Source organism: Anolis sagrei, chromosome 5, assembly GCF_037176765.1.
Source record: "Anolis sagrei isolate rAnoSag1 chromosome 5, rAnoSag1.mat, whole genome shotgun sequence".
Taxonomy (NCBI): Eukaryota; Metazoa; Chordata; class Lepidosauria; order Squamata; family Dactyloidae; genus Anolis; species Anolis sagrei.
In genome coordinates, this window is record NC_090025.1 from 172,958,439 (window position 1) to 172,976,040 (window position 17,602).

General features: G+C 45.2%; 1 protein-coding gene and 1 long non-coding RNA gene across 2 annotated transcripts in view; both read left to right on the plus strand.

Annotated features, from left to right (window-relative positions):
- The window catches only part of AKR1D1 (aldo-keto reductase family 1 member D1), a 57,198-nt gene that overhangs the window by 15,529 nt on the left and 24,067 nt on the right, over positions 1 to 17,602 (plus strand). The gene's annotated exons all lie outside the window — the stretch shown is intronic.
- Positions 8,082 to 16,636, plus strand: LOC137097205 (uncharacterized). Its single transcript, XR_010910054.1, has 2 exons — positions 8,082 to 8,886; positions 14,353 to 16,636. It is a non-coding gene; the product is annotated as an uncharacterized lncRNA (long non-coding RNA).

Sequence of the window (17,602 nt, forward strand, 5' to 3'; positions counted from 1 at the left end):
GATGTTTCTATTTTCCCTCTCCAAGCCCCCCTACTACTCCAGGTACAAATGGGACAGGGATTTTCAACAACTCTATGGCAAGTTGGAGGAAGCTTGTTCATTGCAGGGGAAGGAAGGGAATATCAGTTTCAGCCGTGATCAAAAGTAAACATAACCAGATACTGTGTCACAAGCTGCCTATCTTGATATATGCTCTTCTCCATTGCCATCCCGTATTGGGCTGGGTAGGTAAGCACAGTCGTTGGATGTCTGCCTGCCTTCTTACTTTAACAGACACATTTCTGCCAGGGAGAGAAGAGATGGCAACTCTGATAATTCCACTAGAATCAAGTGTAGGAAATACTAGTTCTTCTTCTTCATGGCAATCTTTCAACTCTCTTGAAAGAAGATAGATAAAGATGATAAAGAACCCAGTTTTAATTTATTTTGGTCTGTTTTTCCATTTTTCTGAAATGGCCTCGATCAAAGTAGAACTTCTGAAAATTATGTAAGCATGCAGAAAAGTAGCAGGTCAAGCATTTCCTGGTATGCATGGATCAGAGATGCTGATGGGGAAAACACTGCCTGTGAATTGTCTACATGTTAAGCAGCTATTAAAGTCACAGGGTCCTTGCCAGAAGACAAATATTAACCCTACTGTTGGCTTGCACAAGTTACTGGTGTAGGGATCTCAGTCTGCTCCACTGTCTTAAGGGCTTAAAAATCCCTGCAATACTGTGAGAAATAATATATATTTACAGTTTAGGGATTGCACCAGAAGCTTTTAAAACTTTTGTTCCCAGGTTTCTAAACAAATCAGGCTGAGCATAGATCTTGTGGGATTCCCTGGTGGTGGTTAAAATGGCAACATAAACACGCTCGAAATTGAAATGCTAAGAAAAGGGAGCTTAAAGGAAAAGCTCCCTTTTCCTTAGCATGATATTGGCTTGACTGGAATGTCTTGTTCTGAATCATGAAGAGAGAAAGATCTAATCCATGCCATCCACCCAGGGGAATACGCCCAGGTACACATTGTTTTAACAAGTAGATTGTGGTGGATATACATGTGCCAAGGCGCAAGGGCTTGTGGGAAAAGTGGATGGGCCTCCCCTTGCCTTGGTAGAACCTCAGATACACCTTTACCCAGAATTTGGAAACAATAACTTTCGCAACCTCTCAGCCAGCATGGATTCGGGGCATATGAACTTGGAAATTCAATGGCAGTATGTGGAAGATCATACACTGATTCACCAGCTTTCCTGAGCTTCTCCATTCCAGTTCATACATTGACACAGGCTATAGGTAACCGAAACAGTGCATCTGAGATGGCATCATTTTTGGTTATGTGGTGCCTTACTGTAATACAATAATGCGTCTTCCATAAGCACACACCTACATGCCTGCCTGCTTCGTCTTACTTGCTTTTATGTCTGGAAAGTAATGTTTCAAGACATCCCTAAACAGCTCAGCTTGCTACTTCAACAATTTTTTAGAACAGTAGGTTGAGCACGCAAAGGGATTCAACTGGGGGTGGCAGGTTGCAGCTGTTACATAAGCATTAGTTCCTCATAATGCCAGGAGTGCTGGAGAGTTGAGAGGCCCATCGGTAATTTGATAGTTTGTTTTAGAAGATACTTCTAAGCAATGTTGTCATACATGTCCTTTTCTCTGCCTTCTCTCTTTCACAAAAGAGAGCACCAGAACACTTATTTGTCCTCCATTTCCCACCCCCCCCCCACCCCAGGTTTTACTTTTACAGCCCCACCAAGCTTAGCAATGAGTTGGACTGGATGGGCACTGGGATCTCTTCCAACTCTATGGACCTCATCAGATACAGGGTCTCTCCCCTCCCCCGCCCAGTTTCTACACACTTTTGAGACAGTTTACAGATGGAGTCCCACAGAGCCCATCATACTATGCAAAACTGCTTCTGCCAGTCGCCTGTGAAACTCCGTCTGTAAACTGTTTCAAAAGTGTGTAGATTACGGAGTTGGAGAGGAATTATTTTAAAAGTTCCCTTGGGGAGAGAGGGCAAGTTATAAATAATTTTTTATTGTTATTGTTGTTATTATTATTATTATTATTATTATTATTATTATTATTATTATTATTTGAAACACCACAAGATGAGTCCACAGCAGACACTCTGCTGGCTGTTTTATTGGATCACACGTCGGACACTTCCCAAATGTCTAGGACTGTGTGATGTATTGGCAAATAATGCGTACAGATCTCAGTAAGGTGGCCTTTTGCAGCTAGCAGATGGTAATCTTGTCAGCGCCGATTGTATTTAAGTGCAGGCCAAGGTCTTTAGGCACTGCACCCAGTGTGCCAATCACCACTGGGACCACCTTTACTGGCTTGTGCCACAGTCTTTGCAGTTCAATTTTTAAATCCTCATATTGTGTCATCTTTTGCAGTTGTTTCTCTTCAATCCTGCTGTCACCTGGGATTGCAACAATCCATACTTTGTTTTTTAACACGATCGTGAGGTCAGGAGTGTTGTGCTCCAAAACTCTGTCTGTCTGAATCCAGAAGTCCCAGAGTAGTTTGATGCGTTTATTCTCTGTAACTTTTTCCAGCTTGTGAACACACCAGTTCTTTGTCGCAGGCAGATGATATTTGTGGCACAAGTTCCAATGAATTATCTGAGCAATGGTGTTATGCCTCTGCTTGTAGTCTGTCTGCGCGATCTTCTTGCAGCAGCTGAGGATGTGATCTATTGTTTCATCTGCCTCCTTGCAGAATCTACATTTGGGATCTGTTGTCGACTTTTCAATTCTGGCTTTGATGGCATTGGTTCTAATGGCTTGTTCTTGGGCTGCCAGAATCAGGCCCTCCGTCTCCTTTTTCAGAGTTCCAATTGTGAGTCACAGCCATGATTTTTCTTTGTCAGTTTGGCTCTCAATTTTTCCCAGGAACTGTCCATGGAGAGCCTTCTTTTGCTAGTTTTTGCTTCTGCACTGGATTGTGTTTTTACGGTATTCGGTCTATGTCTTTTGCACTTGAAGCAGTTTACTACTATTGACTTCCCTCAATGTTGGCTCTTGACTGCCTTTCACATAATCTGCCAGTTCATGTTTCTCTTCTTCCGCCATTTGTTTCACTTGCAGAAGCCCTCTGCCTCCTGATTTTCTGGGCAAGTAAAGTCTGTTGACATCACTACGCGGGTGTAATGTGTAGTGGATTGTCATCAGTTTTCTTGTTTTTCTGTCCAGATCATCCAGCTCTGCTTGCGTCCAGTTCACAATTCCAGCAGTGTATCTAATGATAGGGATGGCCCAGGTGTTGATAGCCTTGATCGTATTTCTGCCATTTAATTTGCTCTTCAAAACCTTTCTGACTCTTTGGATATATTATTATTATTATTATTATTATTATTATTATTATTATTATTGAGCTCCTGATTTGCACGGAAATGACTGAAGGCGCTTTATTTAATGTGTGGTGGAATCACCCATTTTAGATTGCTTTGGTGACATTGGGTGGTCTTCAAATGAGCATTGATGCTCTTTTTCTCACCAGTAATCTTCTTGTATGATTCTTTTATGGTATCTTTCTTTATAAAAATAATTTATTTGTCAGGAATTGGACCATTTTGATATATCACCACTTTGCTGTTGCTATATTGGTGTGGTGGCCTCACAACTCCAGGCATTCTTGGTAGACACGGATTATCTAGACCCGGCACAGTCTGGCTTTAGGCCGGGACATGGTACAGAGACAGCATTGGTCGCCTTAGTGGATGATCTCCGTCGGGAGCTCGACAGGGGGAGTGTGTCCCTGTTGGTGCTACTCGACCTCTCAGCGGCCTTCGATACCGTCGACCACGGTATCCTTCTGGGACGCCTCGCGGGAATGGGTCTCGGAGGTACTGTTCTGCAGTGGCTCCGGTCATTCCTCGAGGGTCGGTCTCAGAAGGTGTCACTGGGGGACTCCTGTTCTACCCCACAACCTTTGTTTTGTGGGGTTCCTCAGGGTTCAATACTGTCTCCCATGTTGTTTAACATCTACATGAAGCCGCTGGGCGAGATCATCCGGAGTTTCGGGGTGCGGTGTCATCTGTACGCAGATGATGTCCAGCTCTGTCACTCCTTCCCACCTGCTACTAAGGAGGCTGTCGAGGTCCTGAACCGGTGCTTGGCCGCTGTGACGGTCTGGATGGGGGCGAACAAATTGAAATTGAATCCAGACAAGACAGAGGTACTCCTGGTCAGTCGCAGGGCCGAACAGGGTATAGGGTTACAGCCTGTGTTAGACGGGGTCGCACTCCCCCTGAAGACACAGGTTCGCAGTTTGGGTGTGATCCTGGACTCATCGCTGAGCCTGGATCCCCAGGTTTCGCCGGTGACCAGGGGAGCATTCGCACAGTTAAGACTCGTGCGCCAACTGCGACCGTACCTTGGGAAGTCTGACTTGGCCACGGTAGTCCACGCTCTGGTTACATCCCGCCTTGACTACTGCAACGCTCTCTACGTGGGGTTGCCTTTGAAGACGGCCCAGAAGCTCCAATTAGTCCAACGGGCGGCAGCCATGGTATTAACAGGAGCAGGGCGCAGGGAGCATACAACTCCTCTGCTGTACCAGCTCCACTGGCTACCGATTAGCTACCGAGCCCAATTCAAAGTGCTGGTTCTGACCTTTAAAGCCCTAAACGGTTCTGGCCCTACATACCTATCCGAACGTATCTCGGCCTATCAGCCCACCAGGACCCTAAGATCTTCAGGAGAAGCCCTTCTCTCCATCCCGCCTGCTTCACAAGTGCGGCTTGCGGGAACGAGAGATAGGGCCTTTTCTGTGGTGGCCCCCCGGCTTTGGAATGCCCTCCCTACTGAAATAAGATCAGCCACCTCGCTAATGGCATTTCGGAAAAAACTGAAAACTTGGATGTTCGAGCAAGTTTTCAACTAATTTCCGATGTGATGTTGTTTTGACCATGGACTAGCAATCAAGGATAACGAATTGGATTACGACTTTAACTATGAGATGTTCCGGTCTGTATTGGTGGCCCAATACTATGTATGTATATGTATGTATTTTGATATTCTATTTTATATTTTTAAAGTGAATATTGTATTTTAAATATGTTGTAAACCGCAATGAGTCGCCGCACAGGCTGAGATATTAGCGGTATACAAGTGTACCAAATAAATAAATAAATAAATATTTCCCTTCCTTTTAGACTTAGATCTTGGAGTTCTGCAATTCTGAGGTTTTCCTTTTTTGTTTAAAAAAAAGAAGAAAGCAGTATGAGTTGGATCTCCACTTGTCCATGTGTTAGCACAGAACTCAGAGGAATAGTATTGAAATGGGAAAAGTATATTGCATGTAATGAGGGTGAATATATGATCCATTTTCATTATAAACACAACGGAACAAAATGCAATAGTAACAAGATGGTTTCCTCCCCCATTTCCCCGCTACATAGAATGAGGTCCTATGATTCTAGGGGCCTTATCATAAAGTCTTATGTCCCGTCTCTAATGCACTTTGCCTACTGGTGCCTAGGGATCTTATCAGGTGAATGCATGCTCTTAGGCCCTTCCACACAGCCCTATATCCCAGAATATCAAGGCTGAAAATCCCACATTATTTGAATGTGGTCGCAGATAACTCAGTTCAAAGCAGATATTGTGGAACTTTCTACCTTAATATTCTAGGAGACAGGGCTGTGTGGAAGGGTTTTTAAACGTCCTGAGTTTCAACACTTGTTTAAAATAGAAAGGGCAATTACTTATCTCACTGCCACCTCGCCCTAGTTGAAATGATGTCCTTTCTCTAAGGTTTGGATATTTTCTTTTGTCCACAAGTCCAAGCTAAATTCCTCTAGTCTAATAAATAACCGTTTTTTTTAAAAAAAAAATCAGTACTCTTTTGTTGAAGAAAGAGATCAAAGGTCTGAAACTATACAAAAGGAAAAGGGATGAAAGTCTTAAGTGTAATTTCAGGAAGTTTTGATGGATCTGGGCTTCATTTAATATTAAGCAGCTCCAGCTGTTTGGCCTTGAACTCAGAAGATTATGACTTCAGGTGAGGTGTTAGGACTCAAAAGAGCAACCTCTTTCATGAAAGATTGTTAATAAGCTATGGGTTGAAAGACTGGAAAGAACAGGATCACGAGGTGAAAAAATAATTTAAAATAAACTCACATTTGAAGAGTTGTTTAAAAAGAATACTAGGACAGAAATGGGAAACCCTCAGAAGTAGGTTCTTGTGGGGTTTTTCGGGCTATAGAGCCATGTTCTAGAGGCATTTCTCCTGACGTTTCACCTGCATCTATGGCAAGCATCCTCAGAGGTAGTGAGGTCTGTTGGAATTAGGACAATGGGTTTATACATCTGTGGAATGGCTGGGGTGGGGCAAGGAGCTCTTCCCTGCTGCAGTTAGGTGTGAATGTTCAGCTGATCATCTTCATTAGCATTTGAAGGCCTGCCTGAGCCTGGGAAAAATCTCTTGCTGGGAGGTGTTAATCTGTGCCTGGTTGTTTCCTCTCTGTTGTTTTGCTGTTGTAATTTTAGAGTTTTTTAATACTGGTAGCCAGATTTTGTTCATTTTCATAGTCTCTTCCTTTCTGTTGAAATTGTCCACATGCTTGTGGATTTCAATGGCTTCTCTGTGTAGTCTGACATGGTGGTTGTTGGTGTGGTCCAGCATTTCTGTGTTCTCAAATAATATGCTGTGTCCAGGCTGGTTCATCAGGTGCTCTGCTATGGCTGACTTCTCTGGTTGAAGTAGTCTGTAGTGCCTTTCATGTTCCTTGATGCGTGTCTGGGCGCTGCGTTTGGTGGTCCCTATGTAGACTTGTCCACAGCTGCATGGTATACGATAGACTCCTGCAGAGGTGAGAGGATCCCTCTTGTCCTTTGCTGAATGTAGCATTTGTTGGATTTTCTTGGTGGGTTTGTAGATTGTTTGTATGTTGTGTTTCCTCATCAGCTTCCCTATGCGGTCAGTGGTTCCCTTGATGTATGGCAGGAACACTTTTCCTCTGTTCTCAAAACTGCTGGTTTTAAATAGGATAATTGGTGACATTTAAGAACATATGCCCACATGCACACACCTTGTTGCCTCTAGGTCATTTTGCTATCTTCTGTTCGTATGCATAATGCAACGACAAACACCTAGAGGCAACAAAGAGCTGCAATTTTATGTTAGTATTGTTTTTGTGTGCTTTCAAGTTGTTTCCAACTTATGGCAACCCTTCATTCAGTGGTTTCCAACCTTTGGTCCTCTAGGTGTTTTGGACTCATAGAGTTAGATGTGGACCATCCAGTCCAACCCCCTGCCAAGAAGTAGGAAAATCACATTCAAAACACCTACAACAGATGGCCATCCAGCCTCTGCTTAAAAGCCTCCAAAGAAGGAGCCTCAACTACACTCTAGGGCAGAGAGTTCCACTGCTGAATAGCTCACACAGTCAGGAAGTTCTTCCTAATGTTCAGGTGGAATCTCCTGAACAGCTCCCACAATTACTAAAAGCTGGTAGGTTGTTTGGGATTTCTGGGAGTTGAAGTCCAAAACAACTGGAGGACCAAAGGTTGGGAACCACTAACTTAGATGAACCCATTACAGCAGTGGTTCTCAACCTTCGGGTCCCCAGATGTTTTGACCTACAACTCCCAGAAATCCCAGCCAGCTTACCAGCTGTTAGGATTTCTGGGAGTTGATGGCCAAACATCTGGGGACCCATAGGTTGAGAACCAGTGCTTTACAGGGCTTTCTAGGGTTGAGAAAACAAACTGCTACAGGTTGTGTGTTGTTCATCAATGATAATGTCTGCCACCATGACCACTGTCTGATGTTGCTTGGACATATCTGCCCTGTTTTCATATGTGAAATTTTGTACAGTCTGTGTATGTTAAGCGCTGACCTGTTTAGTTTTTTTAATGTATTAAATTGGTGTTGGGGTATTTTTTTAAAAATAATGTGGCACTCTATCCATTTATCCTGGTGGGTTAACTGCTTATTTTGATCCAGCGTATCTCTTTCTGTTGGCCTCTGCCTTCCAGTAATTTCTGACTTATGGTGACACTAAGGCAGTTTTCACAGGTTTCCTGGGCTGAGAGTCTGAATTTTACCCTCGCCTCTAGAGTCGTAATAAGGCAGAAAGGTACAGCTATAGAAAAGGTAAAAAGCACAGCCGTAGTTTTACTAAAGCTGTCGGGGTTTGCATGTAGAAAGAGAACGGATGGACTTGACCATATATGGGAGACAAAGACAGACTAAAGATGAGTTTTTTTTTGTCAAAGGGTGAAAAATCGGTCATGAGACTTGCCAACTTTGCAAAAGGAAATGGCCAAGGCTAAAATTAGGACTTGCCAAGGTCAGCAGATGTTTTCAGCTGTATTTTGCATGCTTCCAAGAAGGGGCTTGCTTATTGCGAAGCGAAACTTAAAAATATATGAGCTAATTGCTTAATATTAATTATAATATTGACAGCTTTTTTAACCAATGATTTAATCTTCGGGGCGGCTCTTAAAGCCGAACCCCTTTTTGATGTATAAAAGAACACTACCTTTGATGCTCGGGGGCTTTTCCAGAGACGCCATTTGTTGTGTCGAAAAGCCACTAGCAGCTGCTATAAATAAATTTTGATATTCTTGTTGAACCCAGTTGGCTGCCTTTCCTGACTCATCTGCGTCCGCAATTTGAACTAAAACGGAGCATTTTGGCTGAGCCCCTGAGCAATTGCTTGGGGAAAGAAAAAGCCTGCTTCATTTTTGGAGGTTCCACCGAGATTTGATTCAGACGGGCCAGAGTCGGGGGAGACGGATCTTGTTGGCAAGACGATTTTTGATCAGCATCGGGGGCGCGAGAGGCGATTGCCGTTAGCCGAGACAACGGGGGCCCCCGACTACTAATAACCGGCTGCGACACTCCCCTCTTCTGTCGGTGCTGCTGATCAAGGTAAATCGCAACTCTTCGGGTTCTCAAGAAATCAACTGGGAGTGGAGGAGTGATAAGAAGGATCCAAAAGGAGGAAAGTCCGGGGGACGAAGGTTGTTCCAACGTCTACAGAGACCCGGCAAGTATAAGTGGTCAAGTAAGACACTAGGTAACACACACCAGCGCTGGGGGAAGGGGGACCACTAAGTATCCCGTGGGGTAGTGGGAGGACGGGGCGAACCTTGCAGTTCCTAAAACGTGCCGTCGAGTGTCCGGGCGTCTAGGTCAAGGTTTGCTCCCCACTAGAGGCCATGGGTGGGAGGAACTCAAAGACAGTGTCTCCGCTTCAGTGTATGCTAGACAACTTTGACAAGTTTGTAGCTGCATCGAGTCAGGGAGATCCAGGAGATTTTAAGGACTACAGATTAAGGAATCTGTGCACAGGAGAATGGCCCACCTTTCCTTTTGGGTGGCCTGCAGAGGGGTCGTGGGACCTAAAGAAGATTAGGCAGGTAGAAAAATTTTGTGCTAACCATCATCCGGATCAATATATTTATATTGATGCCTGGGACAACGTGGTGACCCAAAATCCTGATTGGGTCCGAAAGTGTAAAGAAGTACAGTGTATGATGATAAGAAAAAAGGAAAAGAAAGTCAAGGTTAAAGTCCTTGCCCAGGAAGAAGAGCCGGCGGAGGGATGTAGTTACCGGGGGCCGCGATATGCAACTCCCAACGGGCCTCCGCTAGCAGCGGCTCAAGGCGCCCAGGGGCCCATGGATCAGGGACGGACATTACCATTGCCAGTAATTCCCAATGCGCCCCCACTAGCAGCAGTTCAAGGCGCCCAGAGACCAGTTGACCAGGAACGGGCGATAACACCGCCTCCATCATATGACAGCCCAGTGTCCATAGTTCTACAGCCTCCATACAGTGAAACCAATCCCTTCCGAAACCTCCGGGATGAATTAAGGGTTGCGGACACCACCACACAAACGGTGCGACGTCCCGCCCGAGAACCTAGTGATGCAAGCCCAGCCGTTACTAGAAGCAGGCAAGCTGAGCTCTCCCCTGTGGAAGGTCCGGCAGATAGCACAACGGCGAGGGAATTTCCAATAAGGGAAGTTAGTGTATTGGATCAAAATGACCGGCCTTATCAATTATATCAGGTGGTCCCATTTACCAGCAGTGACTTGCTAAATTGGAAGAGTTCTACACCTCCCTACTCCGAGCAACCCCAAGCAATGGCGACTTTATTAGAAACTATTATAGCTACCCATAATCCAACGTGGCGAGATTGCCAACAGCTCCTCCAGGTCCTGTTTACCACAGAGGAGAGAAGGCAAGTGATCAATCAAGCTACGTTATTGGCCCAAAATCAGCCGCCAGCGGGTCAGGATGCGGTTGCTTGGGGGGCAGAGCGCTTCCCCGTTGGAAAGGATCCGGGTTGGAAGGCCAACGTTGCCAACGATAGGACGACCCTAACGACCTATCAGGGGATCCTGATAGATGCTGTTAAAAGGGGACCACAAAGGCCAGCTAACATCCAAAAGATCCAAGGGGTGAGACAGGAGAAGAGTGAATCTCCCTCAGCATTTTTGGAGAGACTAGAAGAGGCATATAGGAAATACAGCCCATATAATTTAGAAGATGAGAATGGGAGAAGGGCACTGCAGCAGTCTTTCATCAGCCAGGCAGCAGATGACATCCGAAGAAAAATTCAAAAACAACCGGGATTCATAGGGAAAAGTATGAATGAACTCCTAGCCATAGCAGAACAAGTGTATATGGCCAGAGATCAGAAAGAGGAAGAGAAGAAGAAGAGAGATCGTAAAGAAGGATATAAAGTATTGTTGACCATGATGGATGGAGAGACAGAAGGATCGAGAGGGAAAGGAAGGGGAAAAGGAGGAGAGCGAAAGAAGCTAGGATGGAATCAATGTGCCCGATGCAAGAAGTATGGGCACTGGAAGGGGGAATGTACAGAGAAGGTGTCTGGAGAGGAAGGAGGCGAAGGACGAGGCAGAGGAAGAGGTAGAGGACGTGGAAGAGGCCGTGGAGGTTATACTCCACACCAGAAGAGGGAAGCAGTAGTGGCTGCAATAGCAGAGGAAGAATGGGAGGATGCGGAGGAAGAGGAATGAACCGACCAGGCTCTCGTTTTGCTGGACCCCGGGGAGCCGATGGTCACTATGGAAGTAGGGGACCAGCAAGTTGACTTTTTAGTGGACACTGGGGCAGAACGATCAGTGGTGAACAAACTTATTGGTCCTACCAGCACAGAAGTCACCAAAGTGGTGGGGCTGTCAGGAAAAATTCAGAAATGCCCTTTTCTACAGGAACGGACATGTAATCTGGCAGGCCATAGTGTGAGTCATAAATTACTATATCACCCTGATTGCCCAGTGTCATTATTAGGAAGAGACATTTTGTCAAAATTAAGAGCACAGATCCAATTTTTAGACGATGGCCAAATGGAATTGACAATACCCATGGAAGAGGAATGGAGGATATACTTAGTACAACAGGAGAAGTCTACCCCGCGGCCAAAAGTTGAATGGCCCTGGGAGCAAACTCCTTTGGTGTGGGCAGAAGACAATCCTCCAGGACTGGCTAAATATGTGCCCCCAGTGGTAGTAGAGGTGAAGAAAGGAGCAGTCCCAGTCAAAAGACCACAGTACCCAGTGAGTCGGGAAGCTTCTGCAGGGATACAAGTTCACATTGACAGGTTGTTAGAACACGGAATTATTGTGCCCTGTAGTTCACCATGGAACACACCTCTGTTACCGATAAAGAAGCCAGGAACTAAGAATGAGTACCGCCCGGTGCAGGATCTTAGGGCAGTCAACCAAGCCACGGTGCTCCTCACCCCAGTAGTACCAAATCCCTACATTATGATGAGCCTAATCCCTTCGTGGACGGCATGGTTTACAGTTTTGGACTTAAAGGATGCGTTCTTTTGCATCAGGTTAGCTCCAGTCTCCCAACCCATCTTTGCTTTCCAATGGAACACCCAGCAAGCGGGCCAAAAGACTCAGTTTATGTGGAGGCGCCTTCCTCAGGGCTGGCAAAATAGCCCGACCATTTTCGGCCAGGCGCTTGCTAAGGACTTAGAGGAGTTCAAGATCCCTGAATCTGAAGGAATCTGGCTCCAATATGTAGATGATTTACTGATAGCTTGCAAGACGCAAGAGGGATGCAGACATTACACCTTGCAGATGTTAGGAACATTGGAGGAAAAAGGCTACAAGGTATCAAAGAAAAAGGCCCAGCTGTGTCAAAAGACTGTAAAATACCTGGGATTTGAAATAACTGAAGGACATAGGTCTTTGGGAACAGAAAGAAAGGAAGTAATTTGTGCAATTCCTACACCGTCTACTAGGAGACAGGTGAGGGAGTTTTTGGGTGCAACAGGATACTGTAGACATTGGATTCCTGGGTACGCTACGTTGGCTAAACCTCTGTACCGAGCTACCCGAGGAAATAGAGAAGACCCTTTTGAATGGACAAAAGAGTGCCAAGAGGCTTTTGAGGCCCTAAAAGAAGCCTTGATGTCATCTCTGGCGCTCGGGCTCCCAGACTTGGAAAAACCGTTCGACTTGTTCGTGTCTGAAAAAGAAGGAGTGGCTATAGGGGTGCTTACCCAGACATTAGGATCATGGCAGAGACCAGTGGCTTATCTGTCAAAACAGTTAGACACGGTAGCACAGGGAATGCCGCCCTGTCTTCGTGCAGTGGCAGCAGCAGTAGATTTGATAAAAGAAGCAAGTAAATTGACCATAGGACAGCCACTGGCCGTCAAAGTACCACACCATGTAAAGGCGCTGTTAGACACCAAGGGACCGCGCTGGCTCACAAATGAGAGACTGACAAAATATGAGGGGGTGTTGTGTGATAACCCGATGGTGACCCTAGAAACTTGTGCCACCTTAAATCCGGCCACCTTGTTGCCTGCCCCAGGAGAGGAAACAGTCCACCAGTGCATTCAGGTGATGGAACAGGTATATTCCAGCCGACCTGACTTAAAGGACGTACCAATGTCCAAGGCAGACATGACCCTGTTCACGGATGGCAGTAGCTTCATGGAGAACGGTGAGAGGCGTGCAGGATATGCGGTGGTACAGGGGGGGGGAGAGATTCTGGAAGCAGAGTCGCTCCCCCCGGGAACCTCCGCTCAACGGGCTGAATTGATAGCCCTCACCAGAGCACTGCAGTTGGCAAAGGGAAAACGGGTCAATGTCTACACGGACTCAAAGTACGCCTTTACTACGCTCCATGCCCATGGAGCTCTGTACAAGGAGCGGGGACTCCTTACGTCGGCTGGAAAGGGCGTTAAAAATGCAGCTGAGATTGTGGCCCTCCTGGAGGCGGTCTGGGACCCGGACAAAGTGGCTGTAATGCATTGCAAAGGACACCAAAGGGGAGAAGACCCAGTGACACAGGGTAATAGACTAGCTGATTTGGCCGCAAGAGAGGCAGCTAAGCACCCCCACAATAGGCAGCACCTGTTGGCTGTGACGGTAATAAGAGATCCCCCGTTAGAAAAGTTTACATACACAAAAGAAGAGGAGAATTGGGCTTTGGGGGAAAAAGGAGAATGGAAGGGAGAGGTCATTGTGATGCCAGATAACCGCGTTTATGTCCCTAAGGATATGGCGTGGCACATAGTCCGACATATGCACTCCAACACACACCTGGGTAAGACAGCCTTAGCTAAGCTGCTAGAACGGCAAATGTACATTGATGGACTCCATAGCCTGACAGCAGCAGCAGCACACCGATGCTGGACATGCGCCAAGAATAATCCTCGAGAAGGACCCTTAAAGCCACCAGGAATTCAGCACATAGGCAACGTCCCATTCGAGGCAATTTTGACTGATTTTACTGAGATGCCCCCGCAAAAGGGCTACAAATATTTGCTTGTTTTTGTGGACACCTACACCGGGTGGGTAGAGGCATACCCAACCCGAACTGAAAAGGCAGTAGAAGTTTCAAGAGCACTTTTAAAGGACATAATCCCCAGATTTGGAATACCATTAGAAATAGGGTCTGATAACGGTCCAGCTTATGTACACAAGGTGATTCAAGGACTGTGTCAAATATTGGGCACAAAATGGAAATTGCATTGCGCTTATAGGCCCCAGTCCTCAGCTAAAGTTGAAAGAATGAATCGGACTCTAAAGACTGCTATGTCAAAAATCTGTCAAGAGACAGGGCTGGGTTGGACTGTAATACTGCCCATGGTACTATTGAGAGTAAGGTGTACCCCTCACAAAAGAACAGGTCTGACCCCCTATGAGAGACTATATGGCAGACCACCATTAAATTTGAGGTCGATACTAGACAAAGGGGGAGACCAACATGTGATTGGAGATAAACAAACCATTCAACAAGTGCAAGCCCTGGCTGGACAGATAAAACAAATTGCACAATATACTTCAGAGTTAAATCCACCCTATCCTACCACACCTTTGCATTGTTTCTCGCCAGGTGACGAGGTGCTTGTGAAAGAGTGGAAGATTGACCCACTAGGACCTAAGTGGAGAGGGCCCTATACTGTGCTGATATCAACCCCTACTGCCATTAAAGTGAAGGAAGTTAAACCTTGGATACATTACACCCGTGCCAAGCTGGCACCCCCCATGTGGGAGATAAAAAAGGCAGATCAGAGTGACCTGAGACTCAGGATCGTCCGGCAACTCCCTGAGGGGTCAACAAGGCCATGAAGCTGACCTCTTCGGGAACAACAGATCGTCGCAGGTCAAGTATGACGCAGTGTGGCCCAACGAAAGCCCTATCTTGGAAGTGGTGGATAGAGATTATAATGGGGAGGAGGGAAAGATGCCCTAGAAAACCAATAGGAGTTCGAACGGTTTTTGGATATATGATGCTTATAAACATGATCACTATGATACAGGGAAATTGGCTAAAAGAGCATGCTAGATTCATGTTTGATCAGCATGGAAAAGATGTGGCACTCCTATATGAACATCCAGAGAAAGTAGGTGACTTCTCTTTCCTCCCTACCCTAATAGCTGACCCCCAGGTGGTGCTCGGGGGGTTACAAGGAACTATTCAAAATCCCACCATATTTTCTCAGGTCCCCGATGGATTAAAACACATTAAATTTAGACGAATCAGATATACTGCCACCACGAGAGGAATGTGTTTTTGTTGTGCAAACAAGGGTACATGGAATCAAAAATGGAAAGGCTGGGAGCACAGAAAAGCCTTCCTAACAAGGTTGACAAATTACACTCACTGTCAGGACAAGTTTTATTTGTATGGAACCTATAACTCTACATATGTTAACAAACAAAATCTGGCCGACACGGACTGGAAAGAACTGTACCCTGAGTACCCACTGTTTGAGTCAAATTACACATCCCTGAGAAATGGAGGCAGTATTTGTTCAGGATGGCATATTAGAGATCCCAATATGTGGTTTTTCTTTGATAAATGGGCAACCAATTTTCATCCAGGAGGAAACCAATGTGTTGGGGTAGGATACCTGACATTCCCTGTACGAGTCCTTAAACACCCCAGGAGGCTTCAGAGATCTTTGAAAGCCATAGCACCCCTAGGACCTGAGTGCTCAGACGAAGTGATTATAGACTCACAACTGTCCGAAACTGGAGGCTCAAGGATAGGAGGAGGATTAATAACAGGGCTCCTAACCCTTGGGTCCTATCCTGGAATAATGGCCCAAGAAAACAGAAAGAGTATCATGGGACTCACATGTAGATTAGAGAAAAGCATAAATGCCACAGGAAAAATAGTTAGACAATTACAATCAGAAATTGAAGAACTAAGCCAAATGGCAATGCAACACAAGCTAGCCCTAGATTATTTGTTGGCAACAAAAGGAGGATTCTGTTCTATAATAAAGGGCCGGTGCGTGGTCCAATTTCATAATCTGAACCAAACAATTGAAGATGATTTGGAAAAATTGCAAGAGTTAATAAATCATAACGTAAAGGAAGATGGATGGCAACCTTTCTCATGGTTGACGTCTCTGCTTCCTTCAGCATCATGGCTTAGAGAAATAATACTTGTGATTATGCTATGCGGTTTTGTCTTTTTGTTGCTAATGTGCTGTTTTCCAATTTTGCTTCAAGTTTGCCAGAGATATATGCATCAGGCAGCTTCGGTAGAAAAGATAGCTCTCATTAAAGGGCATAATTGGAGAGATCCGTAATATCTAACCCTTGCTGATTTGCTCTCGCTTTTGTAAACCGCTTCGCAAAACAAAAACATGAGGGAATAAGGCAGAAAGGTACAGCTATAGAAAAGGTAAAAAGCACAGCCGTAGTTTTACTAAAGCTGTCGGGGTTTGCATGTAGAAAGAGAACGGATGGACTTGACCATATATGGGAGACAAAGACAGACTAAAGATGAGTTTTTTTTTGTCAAAGGGTGAAAAATCGGTCATGAGACTTGCCAACTTTGCAAAAGGAAATGGCCAAGGCTAAAATTAGGACTTGCCAAGGTCAGCAGATGTTTTCAGCTGTATTTTGCATGCTTCCAAGAAGGGGCTTGCTTATTGCGAAGCGAAACTTAAAAATATATGAGCTAATTGCTTAATATTAATTATAATATTGACAGCTTTTTTAACCAATGATTTAATCTTCGGGGCGGCTCTTAAAGCCGAACCCCTTTTTGATGTATAAAAGAACACTACCTTTGATGCTCGGGGGCTTTTCCAGAGACGCCATTTGTTGTGTCGAAAAGCCACTAGCAGCTGCTATAAATAAATTTTGATATTCTTGTTGAACCCAGTTGGCTGCCTTTCCTGACTCATCTGCGTCCGCAATTTGAACTAAAACGGAGCATTTTGGCTGAGCCCCTGAGCAATTGCTTGGGGAAAGAAAAAGCCTGCTTCAGTAACCTAACAGTCAAATGACTACAACTTGCTGCCTCTCTCTGACCCAACTTAATAAGTTAGAGCTTTCTGACTAACTCTACCTATGCAGTGGCCTTAACTCCGCAGTATATTGAACATGTTAGCAAAGCTCTAAACAGGCCAGCTAAATGGTTCTCCTCAAGCCTCCTTTCACCCTAGCAAATACCTGATTTATGAAGCAATCATCTCCTCTTTTCTCACAAAAGAAAGGCCAAACTGCTTGGAGCAAGGGAGCAAAAGAACCACTCATTTAAATTAGTGTGTCCTCTTTGGAAAGGTACAGAGAGTCCTCAGAATTGCCAACTCCACAATTTTTGTACTAGTCCTAGTAAAATAACCCAGTGAAACACTGCCAACAACAACAAGACTTACTACTTCTAATGTCGCCTTGGCCAAATCCTACAAAGCCACATATCTGGAATATGTCAGTGCTTTATCTGTGGTTATGCAAACTGAGTTGATTTTATGAGCACGATCAAGAAACATGGTTGGAAGCAGTATGGGTTTGAGCTGCTGGACCCCATTAGTCTCCTTTCTTAATCTCAGTGTTGCACCAAAAAGTCCAAGTTGCATTGTGTTCTTTTCTATAATTGGTTGACATCTTTCTCCCCCCATTAAAACAGACACACTCTCACACTACAATAAGCAGAGTGTTTTGTTTGTTCTGCCAGAAAAGGAAGGCTGAGTGAGTTGTTCCGCATCTCTTCTTCCCAGAGTTTGGAAATGGGTCAGTGCTGGCTGGGGAATTCTGGGAGGTGTAGTGCAAAAAAAAGGGGGGGGCTTTCTGAAGGAGAGAATGCTGCTGGAACATGGCCATACAGCCGGAAAAACTCACAG